Source organism: Amphiura filiformis, chromosome 19, assembly GCF_039555335.1.
Source record: "Amphiura filiformis chromosome 19, Afil_fr2py, whole genome shotgun sequence".
Lineage (NCBI taxonomy): Eukaryota > Metazoa > Echinodermata > Ophiuroidea > Amphilepidida > Amphiuridae > Amphiura > Amphiura filiformis.
The window spans coordinates 8,985,634-9,008,923 of NC_092646.1; the positions used below are offsets into that span (position 1 = coordinate 8,985,634).

Consider the following 23,290-nt stretch of genomic DNA (forward strand, 5'->3'; position numbering starts at 1 on the left):
CTGACTCCAAATATGGTCATGAAAAATTACATATCTGAAATATTTGAATTTTTAAAACAAAATTGGAAACTTGATGGCTGCAGACGATCTTCACCCGCGTGAAGACTTGGAGAGATAACGTTCATTATCAGTAGATACGGCCGTTTATTTTAGGAGTAGTAAAAGTAAAACGGCGATATTTTATGTTGACTTAGGGGTAGTTCAATAATTATGTGCATCCCGGGGTAAATAATGGGGGGAAGGGGGTAAACATTTTTGAGCAAGACGAAAGAAGCGAACAGATTTTTGGCACCACGTCAAAAGGGTGGGGAAAGCGATTTTTTGCCAGTAAATGTTTGGGTGCCTTTTTGACATTATGCGTTACAAGTGTAGAAAAACAGTAATCTTCCACGATTTAGAATATTAAAAGAGGGGCGGGGATATTTTGTTGACACGCCAAAAAAAGGAGCAAGCGTTTTTCGGCAGACTAGTTTGAGAATTCAATACACATAATTATTGAAGAGTCCCTTTATAATCGTTCATATTTACCAAAGGAGTATAGCCATTAAAATATCAAAACCTAGTATCTCCTTTGCTTTTACTTCGCAGATACGGTCCTATAAATCGAGAGTGCACAGATATATATTAAAGTTCACGGGATGTTAAAGTAGATGGGCGGAAATTTTCTCTACGAGTCTCTCTCAACTGCCTGAAGAAAATCTTTGCACTGTAACCTCGGCAACTAACTATATTGTAATATTGCTTTGATGAACATTTTGTCTTCCTTTGGCATGAACTTTTTTTTTCAGATACACCTTCGGGCGTTCATACATGGACAAAAAATGATACTAGGCCCCCTACATAGGAAATTACAGCACTTTGAATCCTGGAAAAGGCGCTCAATTAATAAAAAATATATATTATTATTATTATTATTATTATTATTATTATTATTATTATTATTATTATTATTATTATTATTATTATTGTTATTATTATTTACATCTGCTTTTGGGTAGGATTGATTTTACTCAACCTATTACAGTGTTGAAAATAAATGAGGTATCTGCGATCCTTCCGTCCACCCAGCAGACTGACACAATATTTGTTGTCGTATCTCAGGAGTATTCATGTAACGACCATTTTGAGCCCTTGTGCTTTTAATTGCTTTATTGTTGACATGTTTTTTATAACAAGAGGAAGAGCGCACCACAGTGAATTCTGTTTGTCTTGAGCCTCAAGAGGGGCTTTTTATTAATATGTGTTCGGATGTATTCTGCTTTTTAAATGTCGAGCTGTCTCAATGAGCAGGCGGGTTGTTTTTGTAGCTCTTTCATCATATTTATGTCCAGTCATATGGGCCTTCTTTAGACAGAAATCATGAAAGCGAAGTGTACGTACCAACCCAAGGCCAATGCCGAGGTCATCTGTACATAATATGTTGCTCCACCAGATGTTTAAACAACAAGGTATTTGATCATTATCATCAAACAGTTCATATTTGATAAGTTCATAATGTAAATACGTTCTTTTTGTGGGTCTTAACATGGTTAATGCCAGGTTATCCCACTTGTCGTGTACATGTAGGTTACCGTGGTTTTCCAATTCGGACAGCCTCTGTTGAGAGGCAACCTTACCTAGGCCCGTACGCAGGATTTAATTTGGGGCCGGGGGTGGGGTGGTGCTGATTTTGAAAAAAAGGGACTTTTTTTTCAAAGGGAGGCGTGCAATTTTGTGACAAGTGGACTTTCTTCCCAAAATTCGGACCTTTTTTGTCAAGAAAAGGGTAAAAAACCTGACTTTTTTTTGCTCGGACTTTTCCAAATTTCCCCCCGCGTACTGGCATGCGCATGATCATGCTGATACCATCGTTTTTGCTAAGTTTACTACCTGTTGTTTTGATCGGATCCAAGTGGTCTGAAAAAGTTAAATGACAAATGTCAAACCCGTTACAGCAACTAATGTAAATTTGTCGTCAGTGGCTGCCTATGCGATCCCTCAGTCCTTCCAGCAGGCTGACAAGGAAATTATCAAACTACTTTTTATCATGAAATGAAAGGAATAACTTAAGGGGTACTACACCCCTGTGGTAAATTTGTGACTATTTTTGCATTTTTCTCACAAAATAATAACACATTGGTAACAAAACTTATGTATATTATTGGGGCAAGGAATCCAATTACTACACTGAAATTTCAGTGACTCAAGACGAGCGGTTCAGTATATGGTAGGAAATGAGGTACATCCTAGCGGTACCTTATTTCTTATCATAAATAACGAACCGCTTGTCTTGGGTCACTGAAATTCCAGTGTAGTAATTGGATTCCTTGTCCCTATAATATACATAACTTTTGTTACCACTGTGTTATTAGTTTTTGAGAAAAATGCAAAAATAGTTTTGGGCGTTTTTCCCTCCGAATGCGCATGCGCTGTTAAGCTGTTTGTAAAGGTCTAGAATTAAAAAATTATGTAATGTTTTTGTTAGAAATATCAATAAATGATCACATCAAACAATCGTGGGTTGAAATGTCAAGATTCATAAAAGGTCCGTGTTTGGCGGCAAGCACACCCACGTGATTTTCAAGATGGATTGACGCTTAAAATAAACAATTGCGCGCCTTAGTATTCTCTTTATCAATGTGAGACATTTTTGCAACAAAGTATGTTGTGTAGAAAACATGGTCAACTGGTGACAAGTGTGGTTCAACATGCATCAGTTACGTAATCACCCTAATTATCAACTGGTGACACAAAGTGTGGTTCAACATGCATCAGTTACGTAATCACCCTAATTATTTCGGATAATTCAGTTTCATTTGTATTATTATCATTATTTTGTTCTTATGCAAAGATTGGTGAATAAATATGTTTAAATGCATGTTTTTGTATTTTGTTCTCAAAATTACAAAAAAATGACTTAGGCAATTAGCGTAGCAGGCTGACGATATATATTTTGAGAGAGGTATAACCTCTTCTACAATTTCCTTCAAAAGGATAAAGTAATTTGACAGCAGCTTAATCAGAAGACTGACAATTAACGCCCGAGAGATGGAACATCGAGTTTGCTGTATTACGCTAAGAACATAACACCTTAAAAGGCGAGTAGGATGGCAGGATAGGTTTAACCATGTAACTAAAAAAACTGCTGTGTACGTCTTAATTTTAATACATTGATATTATATAGGAAGCCAATAATCGCATTTGTAATCCCATAGAAATATATAAAGAGGAAAGTTTTGGGCGTTTGTCCCTCCGAATGCGCATGGGGGAAGAAATGACACCCCCTTATATCAAACCTTGAAATCTCGCTTATACAACCGTACCATTCCTCATGTGTATCAGCTTTATTTGTCTCAATGCATGAGTACAAATACCGTTAGGTCATGTTCCCTTCCTAACCTAGAACTAGAGCCATTATATTGTAACACGGACTACGAGGGAGTGTTGCAACCCCTAATTTTCAATTAAAGGTCATATACCATTATATTTTGTACCAATGTATAGCTATGGGTCTCTTCTGTTAACTTACACCAAAATAACATTGGGAAATACTGGATATGTAGAAAATTTTAGGGAACATTGATTTTCGTTTAAAAATTCTACAAAAATGCGATTTTAACCGAATTTTCTCCTAAATACAAAAGGAAATTTTTACCTAACAAGTAAAAAGTTAGTAGCTCTTGTAGAAACTTTAGAAACCAATGGTGGGCCTCACCAACTTTCTCTCTATGGCAATCTTTGATGACCGGTCCTACCCCTAGGTAAGGTGCTGGGGTAATACTTGTATCACTAAAATGAGCGCAACGGATGGATTCATGATCAGCTCACGTCGTTTGGACGTAAACGCGTGTGTTTTTTATGAGAGGGTGGTACAACCCCTTTCGTAGTTCTAGGGTATTGAAAGTATTCAAGTAACAATATACATGTATCATGTACAAGCTTCAAAATAAGCAGGGACCTAGGAGCCATTTACCCAATGATCATAACATTTTGGCTCCTGGTCCACACCAAAATCATGTAAACCTGGCTCTAAAATTTTTTCAATAGAGCCTGGTAGTTAAAGCAGGTTTGTATTTAATGTGTACAATGGAAATTTAAATGACTCTTAGCTCTTTAAAAATCGCTCTTGGTTCAAGAGATAATCACAGGAACAGGAGCTGTTTTTTTCAAAATGTGTGGCTCCTGGTCCAGATCTGCTTATTTTGAGGCTTGATCATGTACAAATCTTATATCGTTATATTGATAGTTGTCTTTTAAAAATTAAGTAAACATTCACTTCTTTTTTCATAATTTTCTCCTCTACCTGGCATAAAAATCTACCATATTCCTATTCGTAAAATGTGTCAACCTCGTGTATCCTCGTCACCCGACCTTTGCACGTATTAAGCGCTGAAATCGGAAGCTGATTGATAAGCGTTTAAGTCTTACATTGGTAAACTCGTAAAGTAGGTTAATATGATATATCAACATTGACATATACAATTGGTCGCTACAAAATAGGCGTTTCCGTTAACGTATCAGTGCGTTTTACACGGCACAAATCAGTCATTTTTATTGTTTGTAAATTACAATTTCAAGAACTGCTAAAGCAATACTAGACCATGGTTCGATTTATTTTAATGCAATTTTCATGTAGATTTCAAATTTGGTGGTGAATTTAAAGAACTCTTGATTTTTTGGGTTTTTTTTTTGGGGGGGGGGATGTAATTGTTGGGCCATTCGGTTAAACCTGATGTTTGCTCAGAGGCGGGGACAAGGACCCGGGGACAAGGAACTGTAATTTCCCATGTATACCACCAAGCGGCATATTCCCATAATATAAAATAGGTCGGAGAGGCCACGATGTAAATACTTTATTTATAATGTTATAAAGATATGTTATATTATCAAATTGATATAGTATTAAATTTCCGGAAATTTATGGACGTGGTTTTGCCCTCGAGGTAATGTATTGTATCGATTATTTGATATTAAGTATCAAAGTAAGTGGTTGAAATTGTGTTTACAAAGAAATAGACGTTTGCTACATAATACATTAGGGAAACGAGATATTATACCTTCAACAATTTAGTTTGACCTGTTCTCGGAACAGCATTAATGAGCGCGGATGGTAGCCATATTTTTCCAGTTTTAGCTATTTACCTTAAAAACTGTAGTAAACTTCTAATATTGAAATGCTCTCTCACAGAAAATAACTCGAGGAAGCCAATAATCGCGTTTATATTTCCATGTACACGGGACGGAGGTGACACACGTTATATCAAGCCTTGGGATCGCCTTAAATATCATTCATCACGTGTGTCAGCTTTATTTGTCTCAACACGAGGTCATATTCCCTTTCGACTTTCCATAATGAAAAAAAAAAGATGAACTTATAATAAAATGAACCCAAGGCATTTGAGCGCCTTTTATATTTGAGCGGTTTAGCCTGTTATGTTACTTAATGTTAGCCTGTGTGTAAATTATGTTGTCTGATTGAAAACCCGTAGTTAACATACAAATGCATACAGTCGTTGAATGGGATAACCATTAATTGGAGTTAACAGTTAGACAAAATATTCTGTACAGAAAATTTGAACCTTTAAACCCTCCGAGATCTTTGAACCCTCCGAGATCTGGGAAAAGGCGCTATCATAAACACCGACATTTATTTATTATTTAAATATCTGATTATCCGTATGGGCTATTACAGCTATTACAGCTGAAATCCAAACAACCCTATGGAAAACATGACCTTACTCGTCCACAAAGGAGTATGAATTTCAAATAGAGTTACCTAAATGGGTGATTCCATTTGAAATTTACACCCCCTTGTGTGGGAGATTCAAGTCATGTCTTCCATAGGGATCTCAAATTGCCCAATGGTTTAATGAAGCTTGAAACTGCTTACAATAAGCACTGATGAGTTGAAATATTTTTTATTGCCTTAAAATCGTGACATTTCCACGATGCTAACTTTGATGTTCCGTTTAAAGGGGCATTTTGTGATGCACAACCTCATCCCCCAACTTACGCCAAAAAGGTTGTGAGATTTCTATTCCATAAGAAACCTATAGGAGTACATCCTGAATGTGTGCATAAGCTTTCAGGCAGATTTGACAACGATATAGACCAATTTATACTTCCGGGCTGTCAAAAACTTGACATTACTCCACAGTAGCCCAGAAAATACAAAACGTTTTTAAAACGTTTTAAACGAATTACATCTTGGGTTTTAATGTTGGTAAATTGGTTTTAATTGCATTAAATGCCGGGTTTTATAATGGTCATGAAAACGTTTTATACTTAGTGTACTAAAACACACTGCAACATCAATTTTAAAATGTTATAGAATTGTTATTGTAAAATATATTTTGCAAACACTTTTTGCAAAATATTTCGTCAACACTTAAAATACCATAGTTTGCAGATATATTTGTAATGTTGTGAAAACGTTTCATACACTCTATATTCCCTTTATACAATTCATTTACATATTTCTGGAAACTTTTCCAACCTTTTGCGAATGATGTCGAAAGCGTTTTGTAATTATACGTAACTCACAAGTCAATGTTCGAATCAACTGAAATTTGAAACTTTTTTTGCGGATATCTATTCCTATATAGGACTAAGAGAGTATGATAAAATCAGGAAATACCCCTTTAATGCAAGTCACCTGTCAGTGATTATATTGTCAGTGATGCATATTTGCCAGATCATATATATTAACCTATAATTATTAGATACTTAGTTACGGACTTTTCCGTATGAAAATAATCAAAATCCGACGATTTTTTTTTTTTTTTCACATAGGGCCATGACTCCAAAGCCAAATTGTGAATATATTTGTCGTAATATATAGCCTACATATTTCAATGGCATCAAAAAGTTAAAATTTTGCAATCCTTCAGCCTTTTCTTTTAACTTTTGGACCATTCTATAACGGCTCCCCACACCAATATGCACGGGTTAACGCATATTGCATGGAACCTATGGGCTTAATGTATTGCACGAGTTGATGTTTCACCAGACAAACGACTGATTCTACGAGTATCTTATTAGGAAATGAATTTTGAGAAAACCTTCTGACAATAAAATACTATGCTGAGCCATCAGCATGGGTGGCTCATGCTCCAGTAATTTCAGATGATTGAGCCCAGTAATACATCAAAGAATGTCTTCCAATTCGCTTACAGGGAAGGTCTTGCTGCTCAACGAGTGTTTGTAATTATCAGAAGGTTTTCTCCAAATTCGTTCTCTAATGTTCTATACTTGAGAAAATAAACTTTTCATATAAAGAGCAAAATGAAAATAAAAAATGTGCGTGCTGATTTGAACGTACCTTTCACCATTACTTTTAGCCTTCATAAATTCATAGCAATTGTTTAATTTTTGAAATATTATTATTGCAATAATTTTATTCACTATTTTGTAATATTTAATTCTTATATAATGAGCAGCCAATGTTTTACCAAATTTTCACCCTGTTCAAGGACATTATTGTTTATTATTATCGAAATAAACAAATTGACACAAAGATATTTTTTCAGACACTTCAAATAAAACACATCGTCACCGTTTCAAGATATTTGTCATGATGTGGAAAGTGACAAAATTGGAAACAAAAATAATATTTTTCTTGCAAATAATTGTTGGTGCATTTTTACACCTGCGGCGCGAACTACGCTTGCTTAGGGTTAAGCGTACTTGTAATAAACCACATTCTGTACTGATTTCTAATTTCGTTACCTCTTTGTATAATATTCTGCCTGGAGAAAAAAACACACGGAACCCTTTTCATCGCTTGCCTCAAAATGTCTGGAAAACGACAGCAGTTGGTAGTGATTGGCAATTTGAAATAAGAGAAATTTTACGGGGTCCTCACACGTAAACCCAATTCATCAATTTGTGTCATGAAAAGACTCAACGTATAGGGTGTTGGTTTGGTGCAAGAAGGTAGCATCTGAAATCGCTGCCAGGAGTCATATTTTTAAAGGTGTACAAAATAGAATGAAATATATACTGGTTGGTGTTGAAGGCCTATTCAATGATCCCATCGAAGGTGTAAAAAATGGAACAGTAGTATTGACAACGGTGAAGCCCCATTCAAATACATGAAGTTGGTTTCTCTACTTAAGGTTATTAATTATTTTAAACTGTTGTGATTTGGTAGTTCACAGCATCTTACGAATGGTAGTGAGCTTTGGCAAAAATTGCATTGCACAATTTATAGCGAGCGTGTAGAAGAATTAAAATATCACAGATATACTTTTATATTTGCTACGGTTTTTGAGTTACGTTGTGAAGAGGGCTGAAACAACAACACTTTTGTAAAACGTACATAACTAAATAACAACAATAAATTAAGCAAGTTTGCAGGGTATACGATTTGTAGAATGAACTTTTGCAAAACATCAAGGTGTTGATTTTCAATAATATATTGATCTAGATTATGAAAATCGATTTTTAGGTTGCTTCGACCAACAGTACCTCGTCTACCCTTAATTTTTTAAAGTATAGAAATGGCATCTTTTTATCCTTATCTGGTCTCGAATGAGGTCACTTCGGGGCCCAAAAAACATGTTTGGTTACTTAAGAGACTACCGTGATAGAATGCAGAAATTGTCCAATATCTTTTTATAGGGCAGCTTTTGCGGATAGAGCCTTCTTCCACCAACACCTCGGTATGTCTGAGATTTTTTTCCAAGGTAGTGATTTTGAAGAATTGATCACGCATCACGCTGAAGCATGAAATTTGTTGACATACTCAAAGAAAAGAGCAGATGTTTTAGAAGTACCTTGTTAAATTTCTGTCTCTTTTATGTGATGCATATTTGTTAGATAAGGTTATTTGAAGCATAGCATACTAAATCAGTTATGTAACTTGTGTTTATGGACAGCGTTAGCTTAAAGTAACAATCTGATATTTTATAAAGTAACAATCTGATATTTTATTTATCTACACATGGATTGGTGACTTTGACGTCGAATGATAATCTTAATAAGACAGGGATTTTAGTCTGATGGCTTTACTAATTATTTCCTAATATATGTCATATTTGGACAAATCTATCCCTTTCTATGACCAAAAAAACACATTTCTGATGTTTTTATTTACTGTTTTGTGGAACATATATGTATGGATTGACGTATGATATATCTTATACGGTTTACAATAATACTACATAAATGTAAGACCACAGTACATGGCTACATGACTACATGCTTTGCACAACCGGTTTATTGACATATTTGATATTTGTAATGGAGAAATCTATATAGTCAACAATAAGTAAAAACTGGGTTATAAAAGAAAACTGGGTTATAAAAAACCTGTTTTCCAATTCAATGCGCATACATCGACTATTCGCATAGAATACAATATTTCCAATTACATTTGGAATACTGAATTTTCTTGCCATTATCATTATAGTCACTTCTGTTCCGAGGAAACCAAATGGGCTATATAGACGAGTCAATTTAAGGGTAGACACGGTGTTGTTGGTCGAAGCAGCTAAAAATTGATTCTCATTATCTAAATCAGTATATTATTGAAAACTAACACTTTGATGTAAGATGTTTTGCAAAAGTTCATTCTACAAATCATACACTTTGATAACTTGCTTGATTTATTGTTGTTAATGAGTTATGTACGTTTTACAAAAGTGTTGTTTCAACCCTCTTCACAGCATAACTCAAGAACCACAGGACCTACCAAAGTATATCTGTGATATTTGAATTCCTTATACACTCGCTATGACATAATCACAATGCAATTCCAAATTTCACTACCATTCGCAAGATGCTGTGATCAACCAAAGCACAACTGTTTAAAATAGTTGCTAACCTTAAATAGAATAATGGGCGGACCTGGACAAAATTGGAACACCAATTTTTTGCTTGCTAGTGAATCTAAACACCATCTTGAACAACATATCCAAAAAGGACAAAGGGGATCATAGGGGGAAAATGGTAATTTGCATAATTTCAAAATGACCGCTAATGCAGGGCTTAAATTTCAAAATTGGGCGAATATGGATTTTAAAAAAATCTAATCGTATTCCTCTCATTATCTGGAATCAGAAAGTGTAGTTTGACATAATATCTTTGAAGTACAGTTCTTGAGTTATATGTATAGTAAATGCAACTAATGAGTATATTTTCGCGTGTTGAGCGCTATCCCGGTACAATTGGGCTCACTGAAAAGATGTATTTTCGGCCCCCACAATATGTCCAGGCACTCAACTAATAGTTCTCAGTAGCATTTTCAATGTCTGTGGTGATGGAACTGTGATCAAACGTGCTTGGCCTGAGATTACTTGCGAAGTTTGCGAAGTAATTCCAAATTGTGTGTCTGGAAATTATTTGGGGAACTGGTGGTGGTGGGTACTTGTACTTGTTACATCTTGTGATGTATTTAGTCAATTAGAATCTTCAGGACCAATGTTTCACACAAGGATCATGTAGACGCTACATTGTAAAGCTCTAAGGAACAAAGGTTTTGCGATGTTCATATAATTTGTATCAGACTACCTATTAAATAAGCTACTTGTATATCTACTATGGATGCTCTGTATATTGGCATTTCACCCACGCGCTTCGTGTGATGCGTCAAAACCAAGACAACACATATACCGATATTCCATCTCACCATATCACGATATCACCTACTATATAATTACACCTCAAATACATCTAGTCAACCTCCGAATTGCTTCTATAAATTACTCCAATCATTAACCTGACACTTTTGCAAAACCATTATATTGAGGGGCTAGTGCAAGAACGTCCCATCTGCAATAGCTGCCGGATGACATATTTGTAGATGTGTACAATATAGAATACAGAAATAATGTCAAATATGTAATAGGGCAGCTATTGAAAGTAGGGCTTTTTTGAACAAATCCAGATATTGCGAGCGTACACAAAAGAAACTTCGCGCGATGTCGCCAGGTCTAAACGCTGTACCGGCGTCAGCTGAATTCGAGTACGCTTAGAGGGCACAGGCATAAAAAATTCCAGTTGAGTCTGTTTATTTATTAATCTGTGGTTAGATGCATTTAGAACCATAGTCATAATTAACTAAATGTGAACACTGATGGCGCTATTTATCTTAAATCTTGCTTGCATATACAAGTGGTAGACACTTGTATACTGGCATTAAAACATCAGAAAATTAGTAATAAATAGTTGAAAACTTTTAATCATAAAATGAAAAGGATATTATTTGGCTTAATTAAATATAATATAAACATAAATAGCGCCCTCAGTTTTCACACAAATATATCATTTATAGAATAAAAAAGCATAAATGGATAAATGAAAGCTAAATCCGTGTTAAAGATAGCAAAAAATGTATGTATAAGGTATTATCCAGGTCTATATTTGAAAATTGTTTTGTCAAAAAACTAACTGTGTGTCGAGTACGTACTGCATAGGAATACATACCAGATACGCGTATGTAACTTGGGTGTCATTAATCTATTAAAAAAAAAGTATACATTTCTTTACCTAATCATGAAAGTCTTTAAATCCATTGTAATAATCTTGTGTGTATGGTTTAGTTTCTGGTTTCTCACAATGTATTTATAATCCGATCTGTCAAAATATACCCGGGAATATAATGGAACAAAATGGCGACGGAGCCATCACAGGCACTTATGAAGGAGGCTGGTCCGATTCCGGATTCTGATTTTATCAAATGCTGTTTTTACAATGGTGGAATGACCTTGCCCTCGCTTCCGGGATGGAGAGTTGATGTCCTCGTCGAAGGATGATGTGCTTTCATATCCTCTCCGAGGTATGGTGTGTTCTTTAATCCAATTTTATAGAGAGAGTGGAAAAATAAATTTAATCTACATTTACTTTTCTACCAATGCCCTCCTCCCTTTTTCTAGGCATGAAACAAAGATATATAAAACCATTAAAGAGGCTTCCTTCAGAGGCTTAATAAGATAAGTACACATTGGCATTTTTACTCACTGGCATTTTCATACATCCGATAGAATGTAATTTGTCCTTCCACAAAACACTACACTATGAAAGAGAAAATGTGGTTCGTATTTCCTTTGAAATCAGATATGCTCCACCAAGGCGAAGGTTACAACGTAACAATATAGATCCGCGAAAGATATCTCTTACGTTAGACTAAAATTGCTATGTGCATAATAGCTGCGGTCTTCCATTTTATATAAATAATTGCCAAAAAATACAAACAAATAGTGTTTAATCAACGATTGTAGTGTCAAGGCTAATAAACTGCTTGTGCAAGAATTTTATTTGATGTTAAGTACCATTACAAAAAGCCACTACCCAAAGACAGTAGGCGCTAAGAGTACCGACTCCCCCATAAATGCGTGTATCTCATGGAGGGTAAAATCCGGATTATATCGGTATACGTCCAATAAAGTGCATTCTTGTTTGCGCTGTGCATTATGCCGATAAAGCGCTCAAAGTACTACAATGAAGGCTGGCAAAAATTGAGCACAAATAACCATGACGTCATTGCCCTAGGTAATGATCGCGCTGGAATTTTGAATATCGTGTTAAGAGCCGGTTGTTTCGTGATTCGTGTTTGATAATTATTTTTCCAACATATAGGAGCCTAAGGCATAATGTTGTGATCGCCGGAGACTTCCTTTAAACCTTTGCAACGCTCCAGCTGGAAGGGCGCTGCAAACACACCGGGGAAACACAAACTATCATTCTAAATGGTCAACATGCATAACAAACCAAAATGGCGGATATATTAAAGTTTTGGTTTTTTAAATAGTGCACGGTACAATTCAGCATCTGTTCTCTAGTCTTCGCGTCTGATTTCTTTGCACTACCCACACATGTGAGGAAATGGAAATACACAAAATAGCAGCTTTAAACCTTTGTGACCGTTTCATTATGTACACACAGCAATCCGTTTTGTGCAATCTCTTCTATTTGGGTGCTAAGGTAGCATGCAGACGTTTCACGAGACGGTCTGCCTCAGGCACTCGGTCAAGAAGAGCTGGCGACAGAATTCTAATAATGTACTACGCGTATATATGCCTGCCCTGTCAACAAGTCAGACCTTTTAGTGTTACATGCGCCCATATAACAGTCGTTCCTACTATTTGATACACAGCTCATCAATCAGTAGAATTTGTGCAAACTTTTATTGCTTATTGGGCAAATATATAGACAGTACTATAGATTGATTTGCAATCATTCTTAATAATTGGTAATACTTATTTCAAACATGTGTTTTCATTAATCTTCAAACTTTTAACCATTTGGGAGGGTATAGCTGGCTGGCAATAGCATTCACATCATGACACCCATAATAAGGTCTTCTCATTATATTCTTGCAAATCATTGATTGACCCAATATTGGGCATATCAGGGATATGACATCTCAATAATGGAGTGGTTCAAAATGTGGTTCAAAAACTTAAATAGGTCTCCTAATAATTTGAATTCACATCAAAAAAAAAAACATTCAAATTCGGTACACGATCTAACTATTAATGGCTCTCTGAAGAATTTTATATTGCTTATATGACATGTTAGTCCTAATATGCAGCATCAGATAATGAACTGATATTTACATACAGCTACGTTACGCTGCTCTTACAGAAACGTTTCATTTTCACGTCACAACTTGAGTGCCTCTGGGATTGGGCTATTTCAGATTAAATGCATACACCCTCATGGAAGACCTTAATCGACCACACAGTGGGTGCAGGTGGAGTCACCGTAACCCCATTTGAAATTTACAATCTCTCCGTGGAAAATTTATAAGGTCATGTCTTCAATAGTGGTGTATGAATTACAAATGAAATAGCCCATTGTAGCAGATGACCGGGTTGCCATGCGCGATACACACAGCTTATTAGCCAATGTCTATATGGGGCCATCAGCAGAAATATTTTTCTAACATATTGGACTACTACCACAGCTATATGACAACAGTAATGGAAAGAAAAGTGCAAATGTTCGTAATTTTTCGGTACAAATAATTTTGACATGATATTCATCCAGCCAGCTCGTTAAAATACTAAAATCACTGCTATTGGTCTAGTTATTCATATATGATGTATCGAGCTAGTCGTGGGCGATTCAGTCCATTTCGCCTTCAATACAAATAATTCCCGTTTATCATTTCTTGTTTGAAAAGGTAAGGAAATTGAAGTTGACGATCTATGGTTACACTAAGCTACGGGCCGGTTTCTCGAAGCTTGGCTAGTGGTCAGTCTTCGTAAGCCATTAATCTTAAGCCTATTTAGTCCCATACTACCATTGCTTAAAATTTCACACCATACCTCACCTAGAAAGATAAATCAATAGAATAGATCCACATTGATAGGACTAGCCTACTGGCTTAGGCATGTTGTTAACACATTATCAACGTACCGTACATTTTACGGACCTTCATGTTATTGGACCGTCATTTGCGAGCGACAGGAGTATAAAACCAGTAACTATTTTGATCATACAAATCTTGCCTCCAAGCATAGATCATCGTCAAAACGATCTACGCATCAAGATAGTCTTGTTCGATTTATAGCTGACGATATCGCCCGTCGCTATTGTGGCTAGAGATTGAAGCCAGATGGCTTTCAAGTAAATGTTGACCCTCGATATTTAGCCAAATCACTGCCAAGGGAACTCTTCGACCGCTTAGCAAAACTGTTATTTCACTCCTTACACTATGCACTAACACAATATTATTGTACCCAGGTATCGTCATAGATTTTAAAGGGCATTGCTTATAAAGTTTTCATCTATTACATCAAGGCAATTGACGAGCAATTTTTCTGTGCTGTGACACTTTTGCGTCTAAGAGATATCCCCTGTGTACTTACATTATACATTCTTTCGATCAATCTAATCGGTTTTAACCTTCATGCAAAATAATGGCGGCAATGTTACTTTCGTATATTGATAGTCACATTGTGCAAATTGTGAATTTGAACACGGATACTAGCCACCATTGTAAATACAAAATTCAAACGGCGATAGTGACATAAATAGAATCGTACATTTAGGAAAAACCTACATGTAGGTTTTGGATGATAATCACCGCTTTGAATTCCCAAGGTAACGAGGCTCTATAAACGATGGAATAATATACTGAAATGTTTCTTACATTAATATACATTTTAGGTGTGAGTCTATAGTTGTTAAAACTTCTACATAGGTATAGGACTGTATGTGCACTTGTTTTATCCCGATTCCATGCTCGCTCTCGCAGGTTTTCTCCGGGATCTCCGGTTTCCACCTGCTTTCAAAAAAAATCGGTGATTAGTTTTTTGATTATCAAAACTTTCTTCACCCAAAAGAATTTTGGGAGCTGCACAGATAGTTGGTGCATGTTACAATCTAAGTGCGGATAGGTTTGCGCTGCAACCGGCCGCGGTCTAGTTGATGCGATCTGATTGTGATGATTCACCATGGCAGCGAAATTACAGCGCTTTGAATCCTCTAAGACTTGAAAAAAAGGCCCTATATAAATCCAAAAGTATTATTTCTTAAGAAAAAGTCATGTTTTGCACAATACAATCTGAATGAATTTGAACACAGATACATTAGTCCCCATTGTAATTGATCAAAAATGGTAAGTAGAAAGCAAGCGCGACAGTGACCCAAATAAAACCGTACATTTAGGAAAAATATTTAGGTTTTGGTGACAATCAACGCTTTGAATCCCCAAGGTACATTAAGGAGCCCTATAAGTAGTCCGTTCTTGCAGTAACTGATGTGAGTATTGCAATGTCAGTCTGCAGTTGATTTAACTTAATAAAGTGCTTCAGGATGACAGACAGCATACTAGTTTTTCTAACAACTTCATAATATCTGAGAAAATAAAGGGGGTACTACACCCCTGGCCAATTTTGTGCCTATTTTGGCATTTTTCTCAAAAAAAACCACATTGGTGACAGGTAAGATATGTATATTATAGGGGCAAGGACTACAACTACTGTACTGACAATTCAGCAACTCAAAGCAAGTAGTTATTGAGTTATTGATCAAATATTGGTTTTCCCTTATTAGTTACTGTAACTCCACAACTGTTGTCTGTGCTGAAATAAAATTTCCAGTTCAGTAGTTGTAGTCCTTGCCTCTATAATATCCATATCTTACTTGTCCCCAATGCGCTATAATTTTTGAGAAAAATGCAAAAATAGGCACAGAACTGGGCAGGGGTGTAGTACCCCCTTATGGTTGAAATCTTAATTAAAAGAGCAATTCAAAACCTATTCAAAATGTTCAGAATGTAAACAAAATAAGTGGGCAAACATTGCATGTAAATATTACTTTCATAACGTATTTAATTATGTTCAATATTTCGCGATCAAAATTACCTTGCTCTTTTTTTTTATATGTAAAACTTTTCCATGTCTCTCCTGTCATCCAAATTAAATATCTGGAACATAGAAAGATGCACCGTTGAGAAGCTCTAGATAATCTTGCTATTAAAAATCTAGCTAACGCGCATTAACAGTAGAATGCAAACATACCATTTTCTTTTACAAAATATTAAATAAAATTGGGGCAAAATACTAACGTATCCAAGTCGCTCAGAGACAAGTTTGTGATAAAAAAAAAGCGAAGGCATAGAGCGTGGATAAAGAGCAACTTGTTTGCAACGTGTCAAGAATTTTCTAGAACAAAAATTTCAAAAAAGAATCAATATACGTCACTTGTTTCGAGAGCACATGCAGGTTATAAAATCAATATGAGGCAAAAAGGGTAGAGATTTATTAAAACAATAAAGCGTCAAAGAACATTGATTTATGTAAATACCTTGTCGTTATTTGGTAACTTGACACAACGCTCACTGATTCTTCTAATGCGCCTGAAAAAGCTTTTCAATGGTTGCTGAATTTGTTGTAAGTGTATTTATTTCATCTACAAACGATCGAATCAAAAAGATTTGTTCCATAGGGAACCAGTAAGTGGAAAGTCTGCATTGCCAGCTTGTTTTGGTTTATTGCTAAAGTTGTTGTGCAGGTGGGTACAAAGTTCCTTTCAGATAAAAATGCAGCATATGCTATGTTCTTTAATTGTTTATACTGCATTTAAATCATGCAAAGACATAATTATAAAGAAGAGTTTGCGTCTGATGTCATCTGTCAATCAAACTCGGGTACGTTTTGTTTACGAGTGTGGTGATTGAGTCTAAATGTGGAGGTAAATCAGCTTGCCTTATGGTTAACTTTGCACCTTAAAGGACAGGTATATTGCAAAAACAACATCATAATATTATAAGGACAATGGGAATGACTCCTTTTTTGAGAAAATAAGACGTTTAAAATTGATATTCCGCAAAAACCAACTTAACTAAAAAAAGGTGACGTCATGAAATGAGATGTGCCCGCTTTGAGAAAAGGGACTATAAACGCTCTCAGTGGACAGAACGTATACTGTTGTTCACAGAAAAAAACCCTCTAAATTAAGAATGACAAATTTAATGGTTTTTAAACATATTGCATACGCATAAAGAAATTGCAACGAGTGTCACCTTGTAATCTAATGTAATTCTCTTCGAATAGACATAAACTTGTTTTTGCAATAGACTTGACCTTTAAAGCACCATGTCAACAATGCCTAGAAATTTTTTGACAAAAATGTATCGTAATTAATTATCGTAATGTATTATGAAATATATATATATAGGTCTAAATGGTTTTAAAAGATACAAGAAAGAGTATGGATTTCCTGGAATAATTAAAGTCATAATGTACGATCCTATAATATGATTTTCTTTCCAAACCTGACTTTCTCCTAATGGAATTAGCCAAATTCGCTGTTACTGTTAGTGTCAGTAAAACACCAATTTTGTGGTATTCCGGCATTCAAAGCCCCCCATAGAACGTTACGTTAAAAATCAGACAAAATATCCAGTGGGGTTTCGTTCACTTTACCTTGTTATTTTGGCTTAAAATGGGCAAACACATTTCCTGACAGTTATTATTTCAGTATTTTGAGTAAAGAATAATCACATTGAAATTGTACCGTTTAAGGCTTTTCAAATATTACGTACTTGAAAGTTATAATTTCCATATGTTCTCTCAATGCGTATCAGAATAAATAATAATATACTTCACTTATACATGTGAATCTATCGGGACATAGTTTGTTAATCCCAATATGCTTGTACATTCATAGAATGACCTTTGAATATTTAGGTACACAAACTCATCCTCCACATATTGAGGTCAACTTTGGAGCTACGATTGTTGCATGGAGGTCACCGAATTGTACCTTTGGGGTTGAGACTATTCTGGCTAACGCTGTTAGCTAATATATAGGCGTTTTACCTTTCTCACCAGTGACCTTTACAAGTACTCTTATGAATAATTAGAAGTGTAAAATGGAGTTGATGACTTACCGCTGTATAAACTATGCCACGTCTGGGTCAATGTACTCTGGTACGCCTTTCCATGAATTAATCTGTGTGAAGAAATAAAGAAGCCATTAGAAATGAAGTAAACACCATTTACAACGGAACTATTCAAACATGCCACTATATAATACACAAACTAGTGCTACATTATGTATGTACAGTATCCATATCACTCAGTCATACCTAATGAAGTCCTCCGATGTGAAGGACGAAATATTGCATATTTATTTATTTATTTATTTATTTATTTATTTATTTATTTATTTATTTATTTATTTATTTATTTATTTATTCACCGATTTATTTTGTTACTATTATTACTATTATTATTATCATTATGATTGATGATGATGATGATGATGAAACTGAACTTTGACCAAAATTGAGGTGAAATATGACAATACCCTTTTAGCTTCCAACACGTTTTAGAGACATGAACAAAGTTTTTAAAAACTCAATGTTCTATTTTTCTCTCTAAAATAACACTCATTATTAGAGCAAACCAGCTACATTACCAGTGCACTATGCACATCTAAGAATTCCCAAATACACTAATAAACGGCGCTAATGGCTACTGCTGTAACCTACTCTGATGTTTACGAATGACCCACTTTGTTATTTCCATTCGCTTTTAATGGATGGTAAATAAAGGAGAAAACACGAGATTTGATGAATTTCAAAGAGCAAGATCGAGCTCAGGAACTGTGTCCTTTTATTAACCCACTCCATACTGGGTGTCGACTGCAGACGACAAGTTATACAATATTTTCTTTAAAAATTCAAAACAATTCAGAATTTTTATGACCATTTGAAATAAGCATGAAAAATGTATGAGGACAAACAAACCCAGTATTAGTTCAGTACGTGGTACTAGAGATGTAGAGAAAATATCTCAAAATGTGGCCTTTTTATGTTGAATCCTATGGCCAGCACGCAAGGCATTAACGCTACAATGTAGAGTTTACATTACCACTGCACTAACAATTGTATTCAAACCGGATCTACGCGAAGCTACCAAATGACTCAAGCTAATCATAGCTAGGGCCATCCTTTGCCCTTATTTTACCCGTGGACAATGTGCATAACCCAATTTTGAGCGTGGGGTGATGATATCATGATCATGATGATTGTTTGAAACTCCTAGTATTACCAATGATAAGGACCTAAATTACAGATGTGATATTTAGATTGAAATTTTGGATCAAAAAGTGATTTTATACCAACATTTATACTAAATTTGTCTTATTAAAATGTTGGTAGTTATTACTTGGTTCTTAACTTGTATTTACTTTCTAAGATATGACAACATTGAAACCAGGCATTAACTATATGTAATCATTGCAAATACAGGTAGTATCAACCGCATGAGAATCCACTAATTTGCTATAAAGGACGTTGGCTCTCAAAAACTAGTGTCTTGTTATGTAAATCAGACAGTTTCACGCTCCGTAGCCTTTACACAGGATTTCGGAGCTTGATCTTTTGTTATGCTAAAACCTTTCCCTCTTTTATGTGCACAATGTCGCTCTTACACAGGTGAATGAACATGAAAAGGGTGTATCGCACAAATACATCGTGCGGATTAAATATCACATAAGTGTACTCAGGGAATGTAATAAATAGTGACCATGGGACGCTGGTTATTTTGATCTCTGGAGTCCAGCGTCCCATGTCAATTGTTTATTCCGTTGATAACAATTACTATTACATAATCATGCAACACAAAATCCAATCCATGATCATTTGCATGATTTGCAACTGCATAATTCATAAATGCGATTATGCTGCTGTATTATTATAATGTTGCTAGAATTGGGCCACCACTCACAGTAAACCAGAAACAACCAAGGAACCCTTAAAAATGGTCGCATTAGGCAACAACAAAAAATCAGTTTGTTTCCAGTGAGTAGCAGGTCTGAAAAGTGCAAGGCGCAATGCCGTTCTTTATTGTTATTTTTGAATACATAAAAATGCAATGCACAATGTAGTATTTCTTTTTATTTAAATAATAACAGAACAACACACGCAAACTATAATACCTAGTTTCAATTTTTGAACACAAATATTAAAATAAAACAACTCAAACACCACCAGAAAGCAATACGCGTGCGCTACTGAAACAAACTTGCTTCCTTTTTTGGCTTTATTATCCTTCGGGCGTAATTTTAGCATCCTGCAACCCAACCAGCATTAAAAGCAAACAGTCCACATTTGCATTAAGAAAACATGTTATTCCATAGAAAAACAGCTCTATTGTCAGATTAGAGCAAAGATGGGGCGATAATATATAACTTGTTGCAGACATACATGGCATACGTTACCATAATACGCTGAATGTAATATCTTCAATTGGCCAATTACTACTTTATAACGCCATTTAAGGCATTTTGATTTCTTGACTAAGTACTCCACCCATTTAGTCAAGAAATCAAAATAAGCAAATGCCTGAAATGGCGTTATAAACACGAATAAGTGAATACAATGTCTGACATAAGACTCCTATCAAAATATTACATTAGCATTGCGCGTCTCTCAAATTTGGTAGTCAAAGTTTTGAGAGTTCCATGTCTGCGTGTTGCCGACTAAATTGTTTGAATAAAGTCAAACATGTATATTAACAATCTTCAATTTATGATGCACCCACTTGATGCTACTCAAATTTCGAGATAAAAAATAGAATGGACATCGAAAGGTCAATCGTGCTTGCAAATTAACCAGTGACATGGCAATATTTATTTATGAATATTGCCCTGGTAAAGAGTGTTGAGTGTTTATCTGCGTTAAATGACACATATCTCAAGAACCCCAAACAATTTTTGAAAATGCAGGTTTTGCATTCCATACCCATTCAAATCTTTACGAAGTAACTTTTCATTAATCCATTAATCTATACAATGATTTCTTTTACGAGTTGAACGACCATGACTACTTCGACACGCCAAAGTTAAAGACAGTTGACTTGAATGTAAGATTTATACCCACAAAACGGTTATCTTAAGAACTACTGGTTCGATACTAGTCTTGTATGATTATTCCGCATTTTTTTGTGTAGATAATAATAACAGCCATGAAAACACAGGAGAATTTACTGTTTTAAAAACATTTTGAGACGTGACAACTGCCTTCGCAGTGGTGCGTCGAGGGTTATACTGCAGAAGACGTGTCAACTGCTGGAGAGGTCAAATGGGACTAATAAACCAGCAGATGACAGCAAACCAAACAAATCATGTTATCATAGGGCAAGTAGATTGCCCTTTACAACGGTAATTCTTTTCTCTTAAGGGTTTGGCTTTACAAACAGAGTGGGTGAACGAGGATAGATATTACGATTGGATCGGTCAGATTTTAATGGTGAAATTTGATCGATTGTATAGAGTGACAGTTTCTTTCTACGCCATGATAATTAAAATATTTTAAAGGACCGTTTAGTGATTCTAGCATCCTCTTTTTAGGGTACAATTCAATAGATTCAAACTTGCAGTTGATTCTAACATTGAATTGGTTAGGTTTTTTTTGTTTTATTTTGGTTGCAATTTTTTGTATTTTTGTCTGTCGACAAACAGAAAATGCAACTTGCAGGATATGTTTGTCGTATGACTAATCTGTAAGAAAGGCACACAAACATTATGTTTTGATGGTATAAAAAGCTCCTTTAACCATCTTTCACTTTCTTAATCGAAAATATATTACAAATTTCCATCACCTTTTTATATTCAAATCTTAATTTACCTAGTATATGCATATCTTTCATATGTCTCATTTCCATTCAACCAAACTTGCATATCACATAAAAACACAAAAGGGCACATTTCTATAGCACTCCTCCTCAGGGTAAGTTTTTAATATCAAAAAGTACTTTAAAACACAATGTACAAAATGACATATAATTTAAAATATGAATTCATTTTTTTTGTCATTAAACCAATAATAAAAAACACAACTAATATGAACTGCTTTGTATTCTAGCAAAATTGCGCTAAAGAGACTGACAGGTGGTTCAATTTATAAGTTAGTAATGTGTCACGTAGAACAGACTCTCCAAATTAAAAGAGTTTATTACTTTATTAATGACATAGTTTAATGAAGACATAACAAAAAGTTAATTACAAAATGAAACGTTTTTGTGTAAAAAAAAGCCCCATTGTCTGACAAATTAAGGCAACAGCTAATCAAACCCTTCAGCAGTGCATACAAATCTCTGTTCTCATGCAGATTTGCCAACACTTGTTGCGCCATAGAGAATGAGCGTCGTTGTATATAAATCTTTTAAGCCCAATTTTGAAAAGCGCCAAATTGAATGCATTTGCCAACTCGGATAACACACAGTACTTGCTATATTCTCCATTCCCACAATGCATCTTGATTTTAATACGTCACATATAAAACAATGGTGTATGGATATGATAAGTCAATGATTTGTACCCTTACGTGCCAAAATAGGTAAAGGAATCGAACCTGTATTTATTTATTTACAGACCGCGAGTACACGTTCACGCGGTACCTCTGCATTGAACCATATCATGCATGTTGATCACTCGCACCTGTAAGATTAGTATCTTTGAAAAGAGTGGTATTGTATTCAATCTATGGTTGCAGGTGATGAGTGCAACCTGCTTGTAGTGCAGCGCGATATATTCAAAATTGTTTTACCCTATTGCTATGGTAGTTTATCCGATTATTACATCACTTCTACGGCGAAATTTCCATCGAATTACGATCCAGACCTTTATGCATATTCTTTGATAATCAATGGCGCGATGCAGAGTTACAGTGTACGTCTAGTCCAGGGCAATACATTCAAAAAGTGTTTTCACCTATCGCTATGGTAATAAATCATGTTACATTACTTCTACGGTGAATTAATATATAGCCTTTCAAGTCCTCACTTTATATTCAACATCAATGTTATTCCTGTAATCGCCACATCTCTATAACCTTGGAAGGGATTAT

General features: G+C 35.2%; 1 protein-coding gene across 2 annotated transcripts in view; it reads right to left on the reverse strand.

Moving 5' to 3' along the window:
• The window catches only part of LOC140140883 (alpha-N-acetyl-neuraminyl-2,3-beta-galactosyl-1,3-N-acetyl-galactosaminide alpha-2,6-sialyltransferase-like), a 201,568-nt gene that overhangs the window by 64,900 nt on the left and 113,378 nt on the right, over positions 1–23,290 (reverse strand). For both annotated transcript variants that reach the window (XM_072162633.1, XM_072162632.1), the window contains exon 2: positions 18,326–18,387. The gene's annotated coding sequence lies outside the window, so the exon portion shown is untranslated. The remainder of the gene's footprint in view (positions 1–18,325; positions 18,388–23,290) is intronic.